The 25,718-nt window shown below is 44.5% G+C and overlaps 1 protein-coding gene across 1 annotated transcript in view; it reads left to right on the top strand.

Annotated features, from left to right (window-relative positions):
* Positions 1 to 25,718, top strand: part of LOC138467391 (zinc finger protein 850-like) — a 333,056-nt gene that overhangs the window by 26,873 nt on the left and 280,465 nt on the right. The window contains exons 2-3 of the mRNA XM_069607344.1: positions 9,171 to 9,372; positions 13,940 to 14,050. The gene's annotated coding sequence lies outside the window, so the exon portion shown is untranslated. The remainder of the gene's footprint in view (positions 1 to 9,170; positions 9,373 to 13,939; positions 14,051 to 25,718) is intronic.

Raw genomic sequence — 25,718 nt, 5'->3', positions numbered from 1 at the left:
ACAAGTATGTAGCGGATTAGCCTAGTAAGATTACCGGATACGCGCTAGAAGTGGTTGATAACTGCGCCACGTCAAGGATGTAGAATGTTCTTGCTTCAGATTCAAGGGATAGTCAAGAAGTTGTAAAGGTAAATTAATGATTGATAATGAAATGCCAATATTAAAAATAGCCATGTAAGGCGACAGAATACTTGAAAAATGCTCAATACAGCACAGTTCCCTGTTCCCATATATATATATACATTGCGTTTGTGGGTTATGAAATCAAAAAAGAATATATGATAAATGTCATTATTCAAAAAACTATACACTCATATCAATATCGAAATTATTACAAGGGATAGAACACCTACAATATCAATTAATCCATTCGGCTACCTACACACTACCGCAAGGCCTAAAGCTAAATCCGGACACTTGACTCACCAGTGGCGCAATGTGGACGAATAGAGTGGGAATAGCGTTTTCGATCAATTTCCGTGTTGTTCGCCGTTTATTCTTCTTTGTTACCCAAGATGTTGTGTACATGGCCAAGGAAAAGTGCCGGCTGCAGATGCGGTATCGATCACCCCTCTTGTCCTGTAAGACTTGTTGGACTCTACTTTCCAGCTCATCTAGTGGATATCCGCAATGTCTGACCCATTCTCTTATTCGATCAACAGTTTTTGGGAATACATGCATTGTAGTGCCTTCAGATTTCGCATGGGTCTTCGAAGGGCAACCGCTAATCGAACAGGCAGGCATTGTTGATAAATCTGAAAAGTAAATATCGACATCATTATACAATCTTCTTGAATAAAGATTTGATACAAAAGTAAATGAATCATACAATGATCAATGCAAGGTTTGTTTTGGTCGCAGGAACTATACCAGTTCATTATGTGCGGCCAAGTATTTGCATAAGTTGCAGAAATGTATAAATGATGTGACTAAAATCTGAACATGTGACTCGTCCCTTGGATGTTCTGTCTTGCACGAGAAGGAAACATGCTTACATTATAGACTGGACCCCCGAAGGATGCAATTCGATGACAATAGACAAAGATGAAAATAAATAGATCTATTGATAGCATAGCAATGGAAACTCAAGTCAATAGCAATGAGACCAATGAACATAGCACTATTGTGTACTCTACTCGCAAATAGATAGAAATTTAAAAATCTGCGAAATATGACTAGGATACATGGCCTTACCTTGACCAACAAACAGTTGGATTCAGCAAGCAGAGCAGTATGTTGCAGGAGAATAGGTGGGTGGCCACAGGTAGCACACTGATGGGTTTGCTCTAAGCGGTCACAGAAGTTCACGGATAGCACGACGACGAGTAGATTAGCGTAGATCTCAGTGGTTGCCAGGTAGCACGTTCAGGGGTTGACTTGCAAAGCACAAAGATGTTCTCATGAGACATATCAAGTGGTTTATAAAGTATTAGAAACAGGGGTGTGTTTGTGAATGAATGACGTATGTATGTCGTGGTATTAGGGGGGTGGCCTGCTTCAAGGGGAGGCCTGGCTGGAGACACGGGGTCTGAGGAGGCCATGTGACCGATGGCCCCTTGGCGTGGGATACCTTTTGAAGTTTACATGAAGTTTGGCACCTTGGCCTTTCGCGCCCCTGACAGCGCGCATCCACTGGCGCAAACCGCCTTTGATAGATGGGGGTGGGCTGGATGGGCCTGGGGCGTGCATATAAGGCACAGGAAGACTGTTGAATGGAGACACACTTATGTGGATTGCAGGGGAGGCCTGCCTGGAGACACGGGGTCTGAGGAGACCATGTGAACGATGGCCCCTGGGCGTAAGATACCTTTTGAAGTGTACATGTTGTTTGGCACCTTGGCCTTTCGCGCCCCTGACAGCGCGCATCCACTGGCGCGAACCGCCTTTGATAGAGGGGGTGGGCTGGATGGGCCTGGGACGTGCAGATAAGGCACAGGAAGACTGCTGAATGGAGACACACTTATGTGGATTGCAGGGGGGCGGCCTGCCTCGGGGGAGGCCTGCCTGGAGACACGGGGTCTGAGGAGGCCATGTGACCGATGGCCCCTTGGCGTGGGATACCTTTTGAAGTGTACATGTAGTTTGGCACCTTGGCCTTTCGCGCCCCTGACAGCGCGCATCCACTGGTGCAAACCGCCTTTGATAGAGGGGGGTAGGCTGGATGGGCCTGGGGCGTGCAGATAAGGCACAGGAAGACTGCTGAATGGAGACACACTTATGTGGATTGCAGGGGGGCGGCCTGCCTCGGGGGAGGCCTGCCTGGAGACACGGGGTCTGAGGAGACCATGTGAACGATGGACCCTGGGCGTAAGATACCTTTTGAAGTGTACATGTTGTTTGGCACCTTGGCCGTTCGCGCCCCAGACAGCCCCACATGCCAGCGCTCATCCACGGGTGCAAACTGCCTTTGATGGGGGGGGTTGGATGGATGGGCCGGTGGGCGTGCAGATAAGTGTGTGGGAACGAGGGGCCATCAGGCCCCTCTCGATGGCCCCTCTCATGCTTTACTTCTCAGTAGAAACTCAGACCAAGTGCCTCCAGTAGTGGGTTCACCCCTTGCCCTTATGTGATAACTTTGGTTCACAATCGCGTAGATGGGACCACTGAGCATGACTCTTCCTCTGAGATCACTGTCCTGCATGTGAACCAGCCTGAACTAAGCACATCGCTCGTTCATCTCCATAAACGTATCCTTGCCCACACACCCTCGCCAGTGGAAACTTACTGCCATTGTGACCCTGTGTACCTGCAAGGTATTCTCTTCAAGTGCCAGACCACTGACTACGACATGATTCCCACCTAGCAGATGCCGAATTAACATTAGACCCCTACTGCAGTATATCGTTGCTTATCAATAACAAATGCCACATACCAGAGATTCTTGTGAGCACAGACCCACACTTCAACCAGTGTATTACAGTGGTCAAGACCCTTAACCTAAGGCCTGTATAATGCAATGTTAATTGTTAGTATAGATATATGTGTGACTTATTTAGAGACATAACCTACTGAAAGACTTTGAACAAGTGTTATTTAGTGTATGCATTATCGAGAATATTTTATGTTAGCTTAGATAGTGACCACCCTGCTTCACAGTGACCAGACCTTCACCCATTCGGAGCAGAGATGTCTGACGTCCATCCTTGAATGGAGACACACTTGATTCATTTAAAAAAATCGAAACAACCATTGTTACAAAATAAAACACCACATATATTTTATCTTATTTTCATGACACAAAAATACAAGACTTTAAAGATTATACAGGTCAGGTTGCAGCAAAACAGCAAGAGAAAATCCCCTGTACTGACCGCTGTCACTCGGGAACGTTTCTCTTATGGCACGAACGGCACAGGCGGGTATCACTCTTCGAACGCGGTGTCCAAGCATTCCGTGGAGCCACCATGTAAAGGAACGATAGGCCACCAGCCTGTACCACCTGTGAAAAGGAATGAAACAAACTGTTTTTAAATGACCAAGATAAGTTTAATAAACGTTTGTTGTCAATGACAATTCTTGTAACTAATGGCATTCTGCACGGACAAATGCTATCTAGACAATGCACACTATTGAACGACTTACATGCGTTACAATGATATGTAGATGTAATTTTGGATATAGTAGAAGAACATGAAATAGGAGTGGCATGACAAGCAGAATATACTTACTCGTTACTCGGATTACGAGGACGAACAGTTGCGCGAAGTTCGTGCATAAGCACCATCATTATTCTCAACACGGCCCGTGTGAGGCAAGCTGCCCTGAAGTCTGGCAGCTCGGTGATGCATTGCGGTCGTGGCTCGCCTTCCGAAATGTAGGCCAGGCAGCCCGAGCTTTCTCGGCAGCAGCAGTTCTCCTCCTCGGCTAGCATTAGCTTGCACCGATTGCATGTGCACCAGGTGGAGACGCCGTCCATGCGACTAGGCCCAGGCTCTTCATCTGTTGATTCGTCCTGCCAACTGCCGTCCGAATCCCCATCGTTTTCGCGTGCTTCCCTTTCCAGTAGTTCCTCCTCGGTATACTCGGGCTCGTACATGTAGGGCATTATTGTAGCCATTGTGTGGTAAACAAAGTAAAATAATTTACCGAGATGGTACAGGTGTTCACACGGGCTACAAGCGGCGATGGTAGCTGACCAGAGCACAGAAACGAGTCACAAAATACTCTAAGTAACACAGAGAGAGGAATGGAATCTAAAATCTGCTGCTGTGTGTTGTGAAACAGTCTGTTTATACTTATTGAGGAAAGAGGCGTCCTGCCATTTCCATGGCGACACGTCATTAGCTGAAGCGCAGCGAATGTTGACACAAGACGTGCTTTGGCGTTGGGAAATGGGCGGTACGAGTCTGCTGATGACAGGCTCAGGGGCGGGGGAATTGATTTAGTGCCGCAGAAGCAGGTCCGCCAGGGCGATGCGGCAAGTGATAGAATTATCCCAAAATGGCGGCTCCCTGGTGCCTGTTTTCGCATGCGTTTAATGGACGAAAACTCGGGTATGGTCCATAGGAAAGTTTTCTAAAATCCAGCCACTTAGGCTTAAAAAAACATGGCCGACCCGTAGGGACAATAAAAATGTTTTACTAGACCATGCCTTTAAGCATCGTTTTGATTATCTTATTGTATCTCTCCACTAACCCATCCGTCTGTGGATGATAAATGGAAGTCCGTATTTGTTTAATACTTAACTGTTGGCATACTTTATGCATTACTCCCGATCCTACCAGAGTCGCACTTGTACCTCTCATGGGAAAAGCCTCCTGGTACTGGGTGGCATAGTCCACCCCGACCAATATATATTGATGCCCATGGCTATTAGGTTCCAGAGGGCCAACCATATCCATACCAATTCTGGAAAAGGGTTCTTTTAGGAGCGGCATAGGTTGCAGAGGTGCTTTTTGGGGTTTATGGGGACTAGTCTTCTGACAAACCACGCTCTCCTCACAGTACTTTGCCACTTCTCTATACACTCCAGGCCAAAAGAATCGTTTTAAGACTTTCTCTAGTGTTTTCTCTTTGGCAAGATGTCCCCGAACCAAATCGTCATGTGCCAGTCTTAACACAGTGGGTCTGTAGCTTTTCGGGACCAGCAATTGTTCTATATTTCTCTTTTGGGAGTCTATTGCTATGCGGTATATCAGCCCGCACTTCTGGTAACCAGTCTATTACTCCCATGTACTTTTTGCGTTCAGCCCATTGTCCTTTCTCTTGTCTCACCTCTCTCTGTGTTTTCTTCTGTTTGTCAGTGGTTAGTGTTTCAATGTCGGTTTGGGAATATGCAGCGGTTCTGAACCAATCATGGTCAGACACATGTTCCACAAATGAAGGAAGATCAGTTCCCACGAGTACCAGTGCCGGCAAGTGTGGCTTTATGGCGACCCTCATCCTGGAATGAACCCCATTTACCTCTAGGTCTACCTCTTTTGAAGGATAGGCTTTGGTGTCCCCATGTACGCATTTGATAGGTATTGTAGGGTCCCCTGCCCTTTCTACCCAGGTCTTATGGTGGTCTGCTTACTTCCGGAGTCGAGAAGTCCTTGTCTTGGTGTACCGTCCACCCTGACTTCCACTAGATATGGCTCCCGTCTTCTTCGGAATTCTCTGGTTTGCGCACAACCGATTTCCATAGGTTCCGGTTTTGGTTTCCTTGGACAGAAGCGGGCTATATATCCACATTCCCCACAATCAAAACACTGAGGTTGCCGGTTGAGGTTGGGCCACCCTGACCCTCTTGCCTCAGGGCGAGAGGGTTTGATTTCCACTGCCACTGCACCTCTTGATATCGGCTTAGTTGGTTCTACGGTTGACAGCCGGTTGGTACCCGCTTTTTGGAAGGCAGATGCTATATCAATTGCTTCAGCAAGTGTGGGTCTGTGATGTTGGTGGACCCATCTTTGCATCGCCACAGGTAGGGCCTCCACAAACTGTTCAAGTTTGATCTTGTCCATTATTTCTTAAGCCACTTGCCACATAGATCATGCATTCTATAGTACAGTTGTCTTGGGGTTTCTCTGCTGCGTAGTTTGGTTTCTCTGAGCCTGGCCCTATAGGCCTCTTCGACAACCCCTATCCTCTCTAAGATGGTTTTCTTAATGTCTGCATAGGTTGCATCTCCTGCCGGATTAGCAGCCGGGTAGGCCCCTTATATGGGACCCGCCCATAAAGGAGCAATGAAGTGGCCTCACTTCTCCACTGGCCATTGTGAATTCCTTTCAAAATTGGTGAAGAAGTAACTGTAAGGCCTGTTGCATCGCCTGTCGGTCCGTCTGGGCTTGATGTGATTGCACCTGCATAAGTTGCTGCAGCTGTTGTTGCCCATCAGTTGCTTTTATAATGGCCTCCATGTGTGAAGGATCACGCTGGACATGTTTTTGCTCTTAAATAAGAAGTTGTCTTTTATTGACTTAAGAAAAATAAAGTTAAAAAAAACCCACAGGACCTCTCTTGTCAAGAATGTAGTCCAAAATTCAACCAAACATAGACTTTCGTATAGGATAAGGCTCAAATCGGGATTTAGTCCTCATATGCCGAACGGAACGCTGCAGCTTCCTCTTCGCCTCCGTCTCTCTTCTGAAAAGGAAGGGAGAAGTGCTCTTTAGTCCATCATCTCTTTCTGCTTTAAATAGGGGCTGGTGTCCCCTCATCCAATCAGTGCTTCCACTAGTGCAAGTAGGGCTCCCTCTTCTGAGGAAGCTTGATAAGCCCCCCAAACCCCTCCTCCTTTTTTCCGGAGCAATAACTGCCATGATGCCACCGGTACCGGTGACTCGAGGGGACTGCTTTCTATGGCGCGGTGTGTTGGTGTTAGGGGTAAGCCATTGTATTTACAGGTTGCCTCCTTTTCCCATGTTCTTGTTTTCCGACTTGCATGCAAATGACAATGCGTAAGGGCTGCACTCCTTTCCCCGCATCCATTTAACGTTGCGGCGTCCCGCTCGTTTTGCTACGAGGTTTTTGGCGTCTCTCGTCCCCGAGAGCTGTTTGTTCCCTCGGTCCGGTGTTATAACCCCAGGCCCGTCATTGCTCACAGCTCGCCCCTCAGTCTGACTTTCCCTTCCGAGTTTGCTGTCTTCTCCGACTTTCCCCATGTTTGTGGCTGTCCGTGGTCTGAGTTCCATATCGTTTAGATCACGGTTTTCCCAAGTGGGTTCCTCCTCTTCCATGACTGGGTATTCCGTTCCGGCCTCTTCCATGCCCCACCAGAGGGTTTCCTTGTCTTTCTTTACTGCCCCCGTCTTCTCTGAAGTTACATTGGGTTCCGATCTCCGTATTCCCCGCCGAGCCCCTCTTCATGGCTGAGACTCTCACAGACACCTTTAGGATTTCGGAGCATAAGGCCAAGAAACCAGACAGAAGAATCCTGTATTGTGTGTCAGCGATTCTCAGGGCCCTCCTGCACGGCTGATCAAGTAGGAGAGAAGCAGCAGCCGCAGTGGTACCATCCTTGGCTCCAAGATCAAAGAAAGATCAACACAGCCAGTGAGTTGTCGAAACCGATGCAAGACCGGTCTATTTTGAAGTCAAGGTTGCAAGCAGCAACATTGTATGCAAAGAGCAAGGATAAATATTGTTGAACGCCTGTGATGAAAGACGCAAGGACAGCCTAACGCTGATGGATATTTGAACTGTAGCAAAGAAGATACAATATTTGTGACAGAGTAGTCTGGCAGAGTGAGTGTGCTCCATCGAAGGTCTCTGTAAGATATTCAGCCGAGAAGTGGCAGAAACGAAAGTAAAAAAATAAGAATTGGTGTGAATCAAAGTGGTCCTTCAACAGTTTAAGCAAAACCCATTGCCCAGACCAAGGTCTTCAGTTTTTCATACAAAGGGATCTGAGCCCGAACAAGGGGGATCCGTGGTCTAAGCTGAACAAGGGAGACCAATCGTGAACATTGTGCTAAAGGGGTCTGAGCCCAAACAGGAGGGATCCGTGGTCTGAGCTGAACAAGGGAGACTAATCGTGAACATTGTGCTAAAGGGGTCTCAGCCCAAACCGGAGGGATCTGTCGTCCCAGCCCGAACAAGGGAGACCAATTGCGAACATGTGAATGTGAAAATCCTGATAAGAAAGGAACTTTGGTGTTTGTTATGTCAGGCCCTCTGCAATAAACGACTGTCACTGGGAGAGAGACTTTGGCAGACTGCGCTGATACCTATGCTTTAAACGTGTCCTTGTGGCCAAGAATCCAGAGTGTGTGTGAAGCTCCAACCTGCTGCCTTGTCCCGTGCTGAACACATGGGGAAGGGGAGCTAACTGCTCAGCTATCCTGACATCCTATTTCCTTAACACTTTCCTTTTACCTACATTGTTGTCCCACACATTTTGTATTTAGAAGTAAGGATGGGCAATAGGTTTATTATTTTGACAGAGCCTCCACTAGGACTGTTATTATTATTTGATGGTCGTAGCTTGCTCCCATCCTTATGTTTAGGATTAGATAGGCATTCAACCAACCCATTGAAGTTCAATAAACATCCTTGAACTGTGATCACTTGTGTCTGTCTTCACCTTTTGATACCATGCCTTCCTTACACTCCTCACACCTGGATCTTGTGATAGGTTTGAAGGTAGAGCGCTGCAGTGTTGGTGTATGTGCTGATTATTTACCATAATGACTTGCCATCCTAGTCCTTCACCCCATTCCTCTAGAAGGCAACCCCCCCCACCATCGCTGCACCCTCTGTGTCAGTCAACCAACGATGCGCATTGTCACCCTGAGCTACCTGAAGATTCTATATTGAAGGAAATCTTCTGAGAAAGCAAACCCCAGGAGAAGGGAGTCGGTGTCCTGACCCATAGCTGTTTAGTTCTAGTGGGAGGGTCCGAGTAGGTAAGACTGGACGGAGGACAGATAATGTTTTGTACTTCACAACTTACGACGAGCACCTTACTTAGTTCTGTTAGGGAAACCCATAGTTTAGGGAAAGCGAGGCATTTTCTTATTTGAATAAAAACGGTAATAACAATGGAAGAATCTAGTCTTCCTCCTTCTAACCCTCAGCAATGGAGAGCAATGAGTCCTTCAGTCAACCTTAGACCTGCAGCTGTGTTACATGAACTTTAAACTGTGCTGTAGAGTGTGTCTTTAGTGTTGTCCATCTTGACTGCAAACAATGATAATGCTTAACACACAAGGTAGTGTCGTAATGTTTGGTTTTTGTTTTGTTGATAGGAAGTCCATGTCTGAGAGTCTGACCGCTCTATGAGAAGGCCTGGTGGACGTTGATCCGCAAAACACGCGAAATGGGTTCCAAGATAACGTGACTTTCTGCTGCAGTTCATTCCCATTGCTATAAGGAATGGCCACAATTCTCCAAGGACAAGTAATCCCTGGATGTGGTCACCATCATTGTTCCAGCAGAAGCTTCCTGGAGGTTGGTATGAAGGTGCTTCTTCCCAGATGCTTATTGTGGCGGGAATGCATGGCTAAGAGACGTCTCTTCCATTCTCCAAGTGCTTTCGGATGCTGATGTGGCCTTTGAATTCTTCTTTTTAGTTTATTGCTTAGTAATTAAAAAAAGAAACTGCTAATGTACACGCTTAATTTAAGCGAACGCCTCTGGACATGGTTTGCCCATTGACTTCATGAAGATCCATGAGAACAAAGGTTCAAAGCAAGCTCATTGGGTATGAGCTTTCCCCGTCCCTGTGCTCTTTCTCAGCTATTGCATGTGGCTAAATAATGTGCTTGGATTAAGCTCCAAATGTGCATAAATCACCTCTTGATGCAGTGACATGTCATGTGCACAAAATCAACAGAATACGATTTATAATTCTCTTGTGTACGCTGCGGTTGGGCTTGTTACTTGGTTCACAGGGTGCAATTACGGTGCGTTTGGTGCCTGTGTATGGTTGATGGGATTAATTTGCAGCCCGTTGCTTGATTCGAGAACTAAGGTCTATCATTGCATGAGTGTGCTTGGGACGGATTTAAAAGAGCAGCCGGTGGGTTTGTGCACTGTGGGGTTGATGCCATTAATTGCAGCCATCGCTTATTCCCCAGAGAATTTAAAGTCATGAACCCATATGTGTGCCATAAATACGTGCACATGCTTGTCGTGGTTTAAGAAAGGCAGCCGGTGGGCTTGTGAGCGAAGGATCAATGCAAGGTCTGGTCTGGTGTGGGGTGGGTGAAATTAGGGTTCAGTTTGTTCCATGTCATTTTTAATTAGTTGCTGGGGGAGGTGTCACGGTAGTAGCTCTGCAGCCCCAAGACCTCTGGGATTGTCCAGTGATGGAACCATTTCTCTGTTAGCCCCGGGATTATCCCATATGGAAACCAATGCATTTTTAGTGTAGTAAATACAAGCCAACTAAAAATGGTTAATAGACCTTAGTTCCCGAATTAAGCAATGTGCTGCAGATGGATCCCATCAACCATACACAGGCACCAAACGCACCATCATGGCACCATGTGAACCAAGTAACGAGCCCAATCGCAGCGTACACCGCCTTAAAATCAGACCTCTGACATAGGACAAAGTCAAACCATTAGGCTCAAGGTATTTACTAAGCACCAAAATCAGACCACGCAAATCAGACCACGCTTCAAGACAGGGCACCTCTGCATGCTAGCAGCCCCTAGACTTCAAGCTGCGAAACGAGCGCACATGGGCTGGCATCCAGTTTTTTGAGACACCGACTTGACTCCACCCCTTAATTATTTCCAGGCCAATACCAATCTGGGCCCAACATATCACAGCCTATCAGGAGCAGCAGTGTAAGGCATCCACTTCAACCAACCTCGGGAACCACCAAACTGCTCGGTTAATGGACATAAACGGATTATCGTGTCAGGCCTAGCAATCCAGTAGTCCATCTTGACTCAACGAGGTAACAACAGGACAAATTAACCATGTTTTCCTCCTTTCCTTTTTTCCCCTTTTTCCCTGCCGCAAAAACTAGCATAGTATTATCAAATAACAAGTACTCCACACAGTTCTTGTACAATGTCAAATCATAAACTATCTCTGTATACACTGTCACATTATAGCACAATTTTAGCACAAATTGAAAACATTGTAATAACTTAGCCTTGATAAAGACTTGCAAGGTCGAAACACGTGTCGGCTGACTACCTAAATCACCCTACGAATAAAGAACACAATGGCTTACATACAACAATATAAGGAATAAGCTTTCCCTTTTGTTTCATGTGCGAAGCATCTTGGAAAAAATCATTGCTAACTCTAAAATGTACTCCCCCATGCCACTATCTCAAAAGCCTCAGCAGTCTGATCTTTCGCATGAAGTTGGGAGCTCCTGCCACCTATTCAATTCCAGAAGAGACAGCGAAGGGCCCCTTTACCTCATGAGTAATGACTGTAATGGAAGCGATGGTGAAGGGGAGGTGACAGGTAGGCACCCACACACAAACTCAAAAAGCCCTGTACCCAAAGTTCTATGTCATTTCATCGTCGCCTGTTTTTACGACGGGTGTTTTGCTGCAGTAATTTTGCCAGAAACACTTTGCAAACTTTTTTAACATTATTTTTGGGAGGGTTCCCAACTCCTTGCCATTTACCTTTTTAGTATTCCCGACTCCTCCAACCCTTTATATACCGTTGCCCACCACCCAGAAAATGTTTGAATAATATTTTTGGGCAAAAATGCTGCAGCAGAACACCCATCGTAAAAACGGGTATCGATGAAAGGACGCTATACCGAACCTGCGCCCAAGTACCAATAGGGGCCGACCACTCCATCTCTGCTCCATCCACTGCCCCTCTGGTGTACTCCAAACCTGTCCTCGTTAGTAGCTGAAGGATGGGATGTTGAAACTCTTGAAAGTGAAGAGAGCTAAGCAACCATGCCGTCATCTCTGCTTCCATGACCCATCGAGCAGCCACTCTCCACTAACAGATCTGTGTTTGCTGTAAGACAACTGCCGGGTAACCCCCAACCAAGGGCCACTTGCATGCCTACTTCTAACTGGGCCAGATCCAAGAGCCCACTTGCAGCACTGCTGAAACAGTAGTCCGCGTGTGAGCGCATACGTTGCCACCTGTTCAGTGATGCAGGGTCAGTGGGCAACCCAACGCCCACCTCTGTTGCCACATTTATAGCTTATGAGTTATAAGTCATATTGGCTAAAACACATATGACTGCCCACACTGCCATCTCATGCTTCCTTTGTATCCCCTTCTGAAGCAGCCCGCCTACTTTCATACATCCTACTTCAAAGCATTGCCCCACTTACCACTTTCCTTATCCCAGTCCTTACTATGTTAAGTGAGGGCCACCTCACAAACTGGATAAAGTGATTTGCAAGCGTTGTAAAACTGATCCCTCCTCTGCCTGGACGGGGCTCTCGCGTCAATCACTCTGTTCTTCATCCCCTACTCCTGAATGAAAGAGGGCTTCTCCCATCAAGCATAATGCTCCTTACCCCCCTCCACTGCCCTGTATGAAGGAGGGGCTCTCCATAGGCCTCCTGGTTTTTTTCCATTTCGCATACTTGGTGGAGTTCTTTTGGAGTAGATCACTGTCAGCTTGTCTGACATGCCATGTTCCTCTTTTGTACCCCCTTTAATCCCTCATCCTTCCTGAGGATTGGGAGTTGCCGCCAGATGGCACATACCATGACCTCACATTACAGTGCTGCTGGGCTTGGTCAGTGGTTGAGCTAGGAGGTTGTAGATGGTGCTTGAGCCTGGCTGTGAACTCCCTTCCCATACTGAGGTAACATTAGTGGAAGATGGTAGCACAGTACCTCCCAAACCAGAAAAGAGGTAGGTGGCATGTTGAGGAAATGTGACACTGCCATTTTGTTGTATCTTACACCTCCCTGCCTGGGTAAAGCAGGCTGGTGACATCCTGGACCTCCCAGGCTGTGACTGGAGGAGTGCCCATGGGAGCAGGCAAGCGAGAGAGCAGATGGATGCCTGGTGGCTGCTACACATTATACCAGTCTAGATGACTGAACTATGCTGAACACAGCCTTACATGAAGACGCTGTCTAAGACCACGCTGCATGCAACTTTATTATCAAAACAATTGTGGCGGCAGCCGATTCTACAGCCACTACCCAGAGGATCTCATCCCTCCACCGTGGATCTGGGAGTAAGACGGCCTAGGAAGGAACTCACCAGATACCAAGCAGAGCAGGGAACTTTGAAAGGTCAAGGGGCACAAAAGGAGCCAATTAAGTGCAAACGAGTAATCTAAAGGAAGTGAACATCCTACTTTAGTGCAAAGGGGCAGCAAGAGTGGTACACACAGACTGCCTGCTTAGGAGTGGTTGATCGCGTCAAAGGCTGCCGAGAGGTCAAGGAGGATGAGTGCAGCACAGCCCCCAGAGTAGTCATACAGTGTGTATGGCGCTGCAAAGGAAAGATAAGTTTTGAACCCCATCTAGGTGTACATTTAGAAGTGGGTGTGATTTGAAAGCTCTTACATTGATTGCCAGGTTTGTGACCTGTTTTCTACACCATAGTACTATGTCAATTGCGCAATTGAATGGTAAGTGTTATTGGGGAGGGTCGGGATGATTATTGCTATGTGTTTTCATTTAAAACAAACAAGTGTTCTTGCAGTGTCGCACGCAACCTTTCTATGCAAGAAAGCAGTGCAAAAACAAGCGATGGCAGGATGTTAGAGCAATGGACCTTCTCGTGTGAAGGCATCATTACGTCATTCCACTCATTAGAGAAAAGGACCATTTGACTCAGCAACAACGTCATGACATGTATCACTATTGGCTCAGACTGTTAGAAGGATGTGACACAATCCGGTACCATGTTCAGGACCCGAAGAAGGGTGGGCACGGATTGCTGGCCTCGATACACTACACGGCATAAAATGAGCAGTGTCGCATAGCAATTTGCTATGCAATTCTGTAGGTTTGCTAATTAAATTAACGCTTGTGTAGGAAAACTAGCTATTGATGTTTCCCTGTTCAATAACAACACAGCTCACCCTGTATTCTTCTCTTACCCGCAGAGCTCTCTCTACCCTCTTTTCACTGCAAGTTCAATGGGGCTAATGGAGAAAGGTTGCAGCATACTCATCTCCTCCACTCTTAAGTGCCAAAGGCCTGTGTGGGAGAGCTAGGTAAGATTTAATTTTTCTAATAATTGCAAAGCAGAAGTAATCAGGATGATACTTGTATTAAGCTAACTATATCCTACCTGCCAAGGACAAGTATGTGTAAAAAAAAAGTTTTAAAAAAAAAGTCAATTCTGAAATTCATTCCTAAAGATGTAAGTTGTTATATAATGCATAATTACACTATTGCTACTGTAAAACACTGAATTGTCTCCAAGTTTTACAGTAAAATGTAGGTTAGTGTATCTTAATTTCATAGTTTCCACTATACTTCATTTTGTTGGGGAATATTCACCACATTGACGAGTGAACACTTTTGCAAATGTACATGATCACACGGCCAAATGCTTTTGATGGCAAACCCAGTACTGTTCGTTGCTGGGTGCATACATCTGTGCAGATGGTTTTCAACCCATGAGCTGACCCCCCCAATTCCTTTACATTCTATCTCATCACCCTGTTGATTGATACAAGAAACCCTGAAAGTGGGATGGGCGCAAACCACAATATTGCACCTAGTTTGCCAAGTTCTCTGCCTGCTTGCCATCCACTTTGCTTACCTTACTTTAGTTCCTCTTAAATAATGAATACACAAAGCTAACTAGAGGTTTACACAAAGTAGTGATCAATAGTTCCATCCAGACTGTACATCTACAGGTCTACTCCAATACCATGCACTGTAGTAAGCCTCCAGAGCTCGCTGTACTCTGATTATGATTGCTTTATATGTTGGAACCTGCGGGAGAGATCTGGACAAACTGTTTTCAGAGCCTTTGTGTCAGATAAATGTATTTGTGTCCATTCATGCAGGGACCCTTTCACATTTTACAGACACTCATCCAGGGTTCGCAAGTCTAGTCGCCCACTCGCATAGATTTCGTGAAGGACGAGTACCATTTTGCAGGGGATGTCTGAAACTTTTATTTAACATTCACTTTGTTTGCAATAAATGTCCAATAAAAGTTTGTTCATGGCTGGCCTCTGTGTGGCAGCAGTGTGCCAAACAACATGGGATTGTGGTGATATGCGCCATTTTACAGAAGGTGCATTTAAATTTGTTGTCATTCGTTGCCATCGGTCTGGTGCATTTCTCTTAGGTTGTGTGGGTAAACTAAGTTACTCGACCTACAGGTCTTGCAGAATTTTAAAGAATTTGAAAGGCTTGGCTCATCTCACTAATGTTTTACTTCAGTGGTACATAAGAATGCTGTACTGGTGCTCATTTTTTGTCTTAAATACAAATAACCTCTGCTGACATTAAGAATATTAGTACAACACAGCTAATCAAATGGGTTGGTTTGCTGATCAAGAGCATTTTAATTAGCAAACTCGGCTAATCAATTTTTGAAAACTAATTTATGTCTTGCACTATAACCATAGTTGCCAAAATGACCCATCCCAATCTGTAGGTTCCTATCCAGTCCTGTTTTTTTCATTGCATTCTGGGAATTGTAGTCTGAGTTTTAAAATGGGGGTGAAGTGGGACTGCAAGTCCCAGAATGCAGAGAAAAATGGATAAGCACCTACAGACTGAAATGGTTATGTTGGAAACTATGTATAATTAACATAGCATCTCAGTCAGTGTTGAGTTAAAAAACAACATGGCCTTGTCTACACCATAACCAATTAGTATGTGCAACGTGAGGCCCAAAAATCCATAAGTAATTCATTGAACCAATAAAGTGCACAGAAACAAGAAAATAACGTTATGCAACCGCTGCAGGGAACAATCCACATCATTACGGTGTGGTTTATATAATAAGAAGTGGAGTGACATTTCAAAACATAGTTTCATAGTATATGTAAATTAATATAAGCTGATTGTTACGCTTTAGTTGCTCCATAGGTGATTGCCCAACCCTATTGGCTTATCCTATCCCTCATGATGACTGGCTTAAAGAGACTACCTTAAAGAGAATGATGTCATGGTAGGATCATCTAGTTTCTCGTGAATTTTATGGGATGTCAACACGTTGAAATGTTTCATATACACTTGACATTTGATTGGTTTTGTCCCTTTAGCCATCCTGGGTGGGCCGCTACGGTCATTGGTGATGAATAGAATTCTGAGGTGTGAACATTGTGAACATTGTGGCAACAAAAATAATACTTTGCATCCTACAAATGAAGCTGGATTTACAATGTGACGTCTCACTATGTTGATGGCTGGGTTAACAATATCATCTTTTATCCAGATGCTCTCTGTGTGGTGAGGGTAGACTTGTATTTTTCTAATATGGTGAAAACTGCATGTTAAACATATAGCATTCTTGGGCATCCCATTGTGATGGTGGTGTATTTGTGAAGTGCAAATGCGGCAGCTGCTAGAGCCAGTTCGCATGGGAAATGTTGTTGCAAAACTGGGTCCAAGAGCCCACTATAGTAGGTTGTGGGGCTTGTGTTTCTGAGATGATTTCTGTGTGAGAACTATTGTTACTACTTGTCAATTTGCTTGTGAGAACAAATAAAAGTATGTTGTGATCTGGTGTTGCTAAAACTAGGGCATTGCTTATGGCTGCTTTTAGGTCAACAAAGTATTCTGTCATCTCATCTGTCCATTGAAGGCACCCTTTTATTTTCTGGATGTCTGAGTGCTTGCAGTAGGGGTCTGACGTATGTGGCACAGTCACAAATCCATTTCTGCAATAATTGCACAGTCCTAGGAATTGCTGTATCTGTTTCTCTCCTGCCACCTTCAAGTTCCTTTTACTACATTAATTAACTGCTGTTAAGACCTTCTGTTCACGTTTCTCTCTTTTGGAAAGCTGTCTTAATTGCCCTTCTTTGGCTTGGGCAATGCTGGTTTTCAATTGTCCTTCTTTGGCTTAGGCAATATGGATTATAATTTTGTTCAAATATTGCCCTCTCTTTACTTTGGCAATAATGGCTACTGTCTTATTCGATCTTTCTCATTACAGTTATTACTCCAAAAATGCTTTACATCATTAGGCCGGTATTCAAAATGCATGCAAGCAGCCAGCGGTCTATTGCGGAGCAACCCGGGGTCACATAATAATGGGCAACTCACTGGTTTCTCACTACGCGTTCGCTCGACCCACTGCTGCTGCAACATCTTCTTCTGTAGAAGCCAGGGCTTCTGACAGCTCCAGTCGCACTGTGGCTCACGCCTTTCATAAAGGGAGCCAGTCCTGCTCCTCTTATACTCAGGTGCTCGCCAGCCACCGGAATAGGGCACGGGACAAGGAGAGCCTCCATTTTCCAGGGGCCAGCCTGTCAAAGCACCGCTTCCGCTGCGCGACCACTATACTTCAGGTGTCTGACTCTCTCGCCACTATAGTCTGCTGAAAGCACAGCAGCGGTCCCTGCGTCTTCATTTCTCTACCTCTGCTGCTTCCATGATAGCTAGCTACCCCTTATACTTTTTCTACTGCTTCTAATGGCATGCACCTGAAGGGGCTTTATATATATAAAAGCCCCGCTCAAGTGTGTGTCATCAGAATCACTAGACTGCGTACTGCAGTTCTGTGCCTCTGAGCTTCTCCCTTCTTCCCTGGTTCCTTTTTATATCAAAGGTATCAACTTTACAATAAGCCATTAAACCTGTTGGAACATTAAGGAAATTAGAAGGTTCTCCCAATTCTCATGCCCCAAGTCCCCTCCCATGTGATCCTCCCGCAGAACACCACCCTGTCTGAAACCAGAAGGTGTCTCACTTACCAGTCCTCAGGGATCTGTCATCCAGGTCGCTGGGGCATGGCCATAGCTATTGGAGCCAGACCCTGGCGGTGGTGAGATGCAGTATCTCCTCCCTTAAAACCTTTACTCCATATTTCCCGAATAAGTGCATGAGTTTTGTAACTCCACACCCCACTTGCCTCCCCCACAAAACACCCCTTCCCTGCACAAACACATATACATTCAATTTACACACTGGGGAAAAGACTGTCTCAAACATGTCCCGGTGCCGTGGTCAGGCAGAGTCAGGGAATTGCCTGGAACAACTCACACCTGAATCCCCTTTGCCTTCCCCACTTGGATAAATGGCATAGCATGGGAACATACTTCGAGCAAGGAATGGCACAGAGCACATGAAGAAGCAGCCTATTCCAGACGGCAGCTGAATCGAGGAAGCCAGACGGAGAGTCATGGAACTAAACGAAGGAGGGTGATTACTTGGGCCGTGTTGGGATGTTGAAAACTCAGAAGCAGCAGGTGTGAGGCCAGAGAATCCTGTAATGCGTGTCCGATACCAGAGGCCCTCCTGCCTGACTAGTCGCGTTGGGGGCGGAGTACAGCCGCTGTAGTGTTGTACTTGACTCCATGATCAAAAGCCACGAGCCAAACCTTGCATACAACCGGTGAGTTGAAGGCACCTGTGTGAAACCGGGCTGTTTATGAACAAAGGTTACGGGCGGCAACAAATTGTCCTGTGAAGTCGAATGGAAAAGGTATTTGATGAAAGACGCAAATGAAAAGGAAAGCTGATAATTGTTTTCTGAACTTTGAGAAGTGAATGCACAATACTAAGTAGAGCGGTCAGCACCGCCTGTGTGCCCAATCTAAAGGTCTCTACCTGAATGTATCCCGCTAACGGAACTTATAAAATGTGAATATGATTTATGAGGAACAGAATCAAAGTGGTCCTGTGAAGGTTTAAGTCACATCCTTTGCACAATGGAAATTCTTCGGTTTGCAGTGAACTCTGAAAGTGAAACAGGAGTCCGAGCCCGACGGAGGGGGACTCCAAGTGAAAGCTGAAGGTGGTGCGCCAAACAGAGGCCCGAGTCGGACGGAGAAAGGCTTATGCTGAATTGTAAAGTGGAAAGGGAATCTGAGCTCGTTCGAGGGGCACTCAAAGTGAAAGTAAAAGATTTCTGTTGTTTAAAACATAAACCACTGAGGAAAGGATCTTTGAACAATCTTTGTTGAACTTTCGTCTTGCAAGGGAGAAGCCTTCCTTTATTGAGCAAGAAACTTTTGGTTGTGGAGAGCTGATATATGAACTGCAACCATGCCCTTGTGCTTAGCCGAGTTCAAGAGTGTTCCAAGCCCAAGAGTACCGCCCTGTCCCGTGGTAAAAATGTGGGGAAGGGGAACCAACTATCCAGTCATCCTGATGTATTGTTGCCTGACACACGTTTATTATTTCCCACAATGTTTATTGTTCAGAGGTAGGGATTGGCAATAGGTATTCTTGTATTGGCCCTCTTATTTTGACAAAGGCACTACTAGGACTGTGTTATCTTTGTTTTGATGGTCGTAGCTTGCTTCCATCCTTAGTTTTAGGTTAAGACAGGCATTCTTCCAACCCCCCTGAAGTTCAATAAACATCCTTGAACTGTGATCACTTGTGTCTGTCTTACTGGTTGATATCATGCCTTCCTTGCAACCCCATGGTCAGGATCAGGAAGCGTTTGCCTTTCCCATCCACGTGAGTAGGGTCCCAGGCCAGGCTCATTTGGAGAATCATGTCTGATTCATCACACCAGGCAATGTGTCCGTAGCAGGCAAGTCATGGCTGTTCAATACCATTGGTGCCATAGCTCTTGTAGCTTTCTCGCCTCACGGTATGTCGGCAATGCGCTGCTTCAGAGCTGCCATGCTCTTTAAAGTTGTAATGAAGGAGCGGCTGAAAAGGTCACGGACAAGCCCATGCAATAGCAGCTCCCTAGTTGTGACGTGTTGGAGCCATAGAAGTCTTTGTATCCAGAGGGATGGCCTCATGATTAGTGTGACTATGTGTTAGCCAGGGGCTGAGTATGTCAGTTGTAGTTGGAGGTGTAGGTTTGTGGTACATATCATAGTGCAGCACTATAGGTAAGTTGAGTGTTCAGATGCTTAGGCAACCCAAAAACTGAATTGCTAATAATTTTTGACTTGGAATGATGGATTTAGCTTCAATTTTGCAAACACTTTGTCACGGGCCCCCGCAGACAGGACATTTTTAGAATGATTCATTAAAAAAATGAAAAAGATATTAAAGCAAAATATAACGCTGTTTTCGGCCTAGTATCATTCATTTTCCCATAGAGAAAATGTCAAAATGTGTGCCCGGCACACAAGGAAAACTGCTCGACGGAATTGGATCAGATATGAAACAACTTGTGCACGAAGTTATGACTCGATTTCCGGTGGGTGGGGTTATGGCAGTAGTTTTTTTAATTACATTTTTTTAAAAAATTCGTTTAGTTGTGAAACACAACTTTTCAAATATCATACACAAAACAATAAATAAGATACAATTCATACAATTTTGAAGCATAAATTAAAATTAAGATTAATGAAAACAAATGTCACATTAATACATTGGAATAAATTTGAATCAGCGAAAGACAGATGTCACATTGATCTGTTAAACTATTATTCACTTTTAAACAACTTTCAATCTGGCACTGTTCCTTCTAGAAGTGGACAATTGCCACTTTTACCTACAATCTTGGGCACGAAAAAAACAAATTGCCATATTTCATCTTGATTTAACTGGCTGTTCAGATCGAAAACATGCTGAAAAATTGTCTGCGGATTGAGGAGAGGCCAGGACATGTTGTCACGAGATGTTGCAAGGATTCAAGCTCTTGCTCATCTAAGCAATATCGGCAATGCCTTTTGACTTCAAGGAATTAGTTTCCTCCTAAACAATATTCCTCGGGTGTGCCACAGGTTGAACTGAATATTGGCTTTGAATATGTGGTGATGGACATTTGGTAAGATATTCCGCCATTTGTCTATATCACTTCCTCCCAAACAAGGTTATGTCAAAATCCTTAAAGCGGGCACAAGCAGTTATGTTATATATCCAGTGAAATTGGAAAAGTTTGATTTTTAGCTCGCCCAGGCTTATTGATTAATAGGTCCAGATCAATGGAAGCCTCTGCCATGGCATTGAATACAATTTTACACCACTTTTTAGAGAATGTGGAAGAATTTGCCAAAAGATGTCACGCTACTGTGCTCAAAATGTTCGGTGTTTGTATTCCCAACAAGCATTTACGAAGTAATGAGCACATCTTCCACAAAAATTGTGAATATAGGGACAAAGATCCCAACTCGTAGCGTATCATGGGTAACAGAGTACATTTGGGTAGGTTTAAGACTTGTTTCCAAAAATTTGACTCCAATTTATCACATTCCTCTCTTTTCTCAGGGCAAAAGGCTTCCATGTCGTATATCAATATTGGTGTTATTTTCATCTGATAAAATGTTAATACATGTTTAAGTGAGTATTTACCAAATCTACGGGCTAATAATTTTGCTTGTGAGGTTAAAGCCAGTAGTTTGGATTGCAGTTCCCACTTATGACACGCTAAATTATTTAAGGTTGAGAACATGATCCCTAGATATTGATATTGGTCTACAACTGTCAGATTTATAGTTTGTAACCTCCATCTATATAGCTGTTTCTTGTGATATGTACTGTTCTTACACACCACCACCTGTGATTTGTTGATGTGTATTACCATATTGTTTTCTTTGACATATGTGTCAAGTGTATGCAACATATTTTGTAGGCCACTTGGGGTCTGGGACAGTATCACCAAATCATTGACGTATAAGAGATGTCTTATTTTCTGATTTCCCAGTTTCGGCGCATCACAAGCTGTATTAACAAAAATCTCGCCCATATCAAATATAAAGAAATTAAACAAGAATGATGCAAGTGAGCACCCTTGTTTCAAGGCCCTCTCGGTCAATATTGGGGCAAGCAGGGCGCCCTCATGTGTTAATCGTACTTGCATCGTTGTTTCTGTATGAAGTAACATGACTAGGGCTAATACAGATGGTGGACAATTATGTTTTTTTCAATTTGTTATATAACATAACCCCGTCAATTGAATCAAACGCTGCCTGAAAGTCGATGAACGCCAAATATAATGAATGACCCTGTGTATCGTAGTGCTTTTTGATCAGGTTTAGATATAAGATATTTGGAACAGTCCCCATTCCTGACACAAATCCCGCTTGAAATTGATCTTTTAGATGATTCTCTGATCCATAGGTTTAGTTCTTTTAGCAATAACCTCCCATAGATTTTACCCGGGACATCTAACAATGAGATGGGTCGGTAGCTACTAGGCAACTGGCGATCTTCTTTCTTAAATATTTGGAGTGTGATTGAATGTGTCCAACTTTTTTGGCAAAGCTTGGGCAAAATTTATAGCCGAGAATATCTTAAATAATATGGAGGACCAAAGATCGGGATGCGATTTCAACATTTGATTCGACAATCCATCAGGGCCCGAAGCCCTTGAGTTGCTTGCTGTTTTAATGAGACATAGCAAGTCATCTTGATCAAAGTTGAGATGGAATTTTTGCATGAGCTTGCTAGAGTCTAAGCTTACACTGCCCTGGGGTACAGAGTACAGATCAGTGAAGTATTGTATCCACCTTTGTTCATTCACTGCGCTTGATTGAATCGCGATCTGTGATCCCAATGCAACCTGATTAATGATTGACCACATTTTTCCTCTATTCTTGGTTGTGAGAATGCTCAGCATGTTAGCACCATCATTTTGATACATTTGTGCTCAATGTTGTTTTACTCAATTTACATAATGATTTCTAATCTTCCTTAGTTGACCAGCCTTCAGGTCTGAGGGGTAATGTGCCACTTGCCTCAATTCGGCACGGTATAATGTTTTCCTCATTTTAACGGCCTGATCAAATGAGTTGAGGTGGAATTTAGCTTTTGGTTTGTTATAATTCGATTTGTTCTGCCGGAATAGTTGCATTGTATTGCTATACTCTATTCCTAGGCAGCCCATTCCCCCACTATTTTCACTGTGTGGGTTCGCCAGGAATTGGTTAAAGTGCTATAAACCCTCCTCCGACCATCGGAGCCGATTCAGCCCAGGATTGACAAGTAAATAGTTTCCTCGCTGAGCATTTGCACACTCTGGGCTTTGATCTTCACTGTCATCGCTAAGATGTTGTGATCACTTGGCTTGGAGTCTTGAACCTCAAAGTTCAGTACAGCTGGTAACAAATTGTCATTCAAATATGTATAGTCAATTACATAATGGTTGTTCCCTCTTTTCCATGTTTCCTGGGGCGGTATGTCTGCTTTGAACATACCATTCAGCATGTGAAGGTTGCGGTACTTAATGAACACATTCCATCGACGTATTCTTGCTCTATCTCCTCAAGCTTTTTCCTCACAGCAGTTGATGTTTAGATCCCCTGCTATAATTAGAAAAGTCACCATTGGATCGAGGTCCACCAGATCTAGAAGCATAGTTAGATCTTTATAGAATGTATTCTCTGCTATTGCAATCGCATTCCAATATACATTCAAAATTGCGTACCCCGATTTTTGGGTCATTACCTTCACCATGATCATATGGTTATTTGGCATGACCCACAATTCTGATGATGTTTCCTTCATAGTTTTGGTAGAGATTAGCAATCCAGAACAGGATCTACCAGGTACTGGTTTATAAGCAGGATTTAAATAAATGTCATGGTTGTCCCATACTGGAGCAGCCGTGAGCCACGTTTCTTGCAATAATATTCTATCAGCTGCTTCCAAATTGCTGCTATCGTTGTTGAGCAGATGGCTAAAGGCTCTTGTATTCCAACTCAACAGCGTGGTGGTCTTTTTTTGACTTATTATGTCTAGTTATTGTTTCGCCTGACTACATTTGCATTGACATAGATTGACTTTTTGTTCTGACACTTTGTCCATCAGACTCTGGGACATGCTCGCCTTGGATTAATTTATATGATTTTTGTCTGATGTATGATTTATGAGTGGTGTTGTATCACCCGTGAGTTCAACCATAGTCTGACTGAGTTCAGACTACAGTCATTGGTGAACTCTACACAGTCGATATCTGATGAAGTTATATCCTCTAACTGTGCTACATCGGAAAAGATGGCTATTATCGACCTCCTATTGAGATCGTATTGCACACATGGAGATGGCCGGCATGCAAGAATCAAAGAATGCATTGCCAGTCGTCTACCCTCTGACTTAGTTGGGGGGATAAGTTTGTCATTTTTGACAAGATTATGTACATCGCTCAAAGTAGGGTGTTTATGAGGTTGGTGTTCCTTAGAGCTTTTTCAATTCGTTGGAGTACTTCTGCTGTGTTGTTTAAACCATTACTGTTAGAACTGTTGCTCCCCCATTTAACTTCCTGCTGTTTATTCACTGCTACGGCTGGTTCAATATTCAATTTGGGAGGAGTGGGCAGTGAGTCACCAATTTGTGTGGCTTGCCGAGGCCCCCCATCTCCTAGGCTCGTTGTTTTTTTGCTGAGGGTGTTTGTAACTGTACTCCTCGATTGAGTTTGTCTTTGTAAAGCAGCATCCTGGTGGGACTCCTCTACCGCAACTGACTGCCCCTTTGCCTTACTCACACCGAATACATTTGTGATCATATGACCAGCCATATAGGCATCAACGGCTTTCCGTATCTCCTGTCTATGATTAGCAATTGCCTCATGATCCCTTGGGGTATTCGGTGGCTACATGAGCCCCTGTTTTCAGACGGTTCTCGATGATTCCATTGTTCACTTGTTGGACTAACTCATCTAGAAGGGCATAATGCAATTGCTTCCAACCATTCTTTGCCTGACACCCATTATCATTGATTAGTGATTGCTGCTTATAATTGTGCGGCAATTGTAACACTCTTCGGTGGAATACTAATGGCCTTAAAGAACTGCTTAGTTCCCGATCCCACAAACCTTTTACCTTTTTCTGATTTTTAGATAACTTACTAGGGAAACTGCTTTTAAGTTGCCCCACTCTACCTGGATTAAAAATGGTGTATGCCATTTTTGGGGCTATGGTATGGACCAAGCTAGGGGTATCCTTTAGTACAGACTCCACTGTGGGAGGAACCTGTACAGGTTCCGTTATGTCAAAGATGACTTTATCAATGCACGGTAATACTGTGGTTGCTTTTTTTAACTTAATTGGTGACTGTAATTCACTGTGTATCAGTGTTTGACACGCTACCGTTGTCACAGTTGCTTTTACGATTTCACATGCCAACTGAGACATAGTTTTAGTACTCAGTTGCTGCCCAAGTGACTCCTGCCAGATTCGCATATTCTCCAAGACTCCCGTCTGATTGTTTAATTTGGCGTCTATTGTTTCAAATAATTTGCCCAACGCTTGTATGGCCAGGTTCATAGCTTGAAGGGTAACTTCTAACAATCTATCATTTTGTGAGCGAGCCGAAATTCGGCTCATTTACATTTGATAGTGAATTGTGCACTCTCCTAGGCGTTGAGTGCATGAATGAGATGCTTAATGCAGAACTGCTATTGGCAGCATCCAGAGAATCAGACATCACAGGAGAGTTAAACAGGTTATCTAGCAAAATTTGTACCGAAAAGACTGAACCTTCAGGGTCTAAATCAATGATTACAACGTCAATGTTATGCCGCTCAATCGTTTCAGATGTAGGTGGGTTCGCCGCCGGTGGAAGCGCCTTTAGCATAATGCTATCGGATAATGATGCCGCTCCCGTTATAGGGGGTCAATCTGATAGAGAGTCTGAATTAGTTATTGCAACACCGGGGATGATTGCCATCCTTATTGCAGGTGACTCCAGAGCTCCCTGCAATGTATCTCTAGTTGTAGTAGGGGGCAGCGAGATCACCATTGCTTTAGCTGTGTCTGGAGTACTCACCCCACCCCATAACCAGTATCTGTTGTGATTCTTACACGAGCATCTTTCCAATATGCTTGTATGTCTTTACAA

This window comes from Ambystoma mexicanum, chromosome 4q (assembly GCF_040938575.1).
Source record: "Ambystoma mexicanum isolate Mex_15411 chromosome 4q, UKY_AmexF1_1, whole genome shotgun sequence".
In the NCBI taxonomy this organism is placed as follows: domain Eukaryota; kingdom Metazoa; phylum Chordata; class Amphibia; order Caudata; family Ambystomatidae; genus Ambystoma; species Ambystoma mexicanum.
This window is presented reverse-complemented; position numbering and strand designations above follow the sequence as displayed.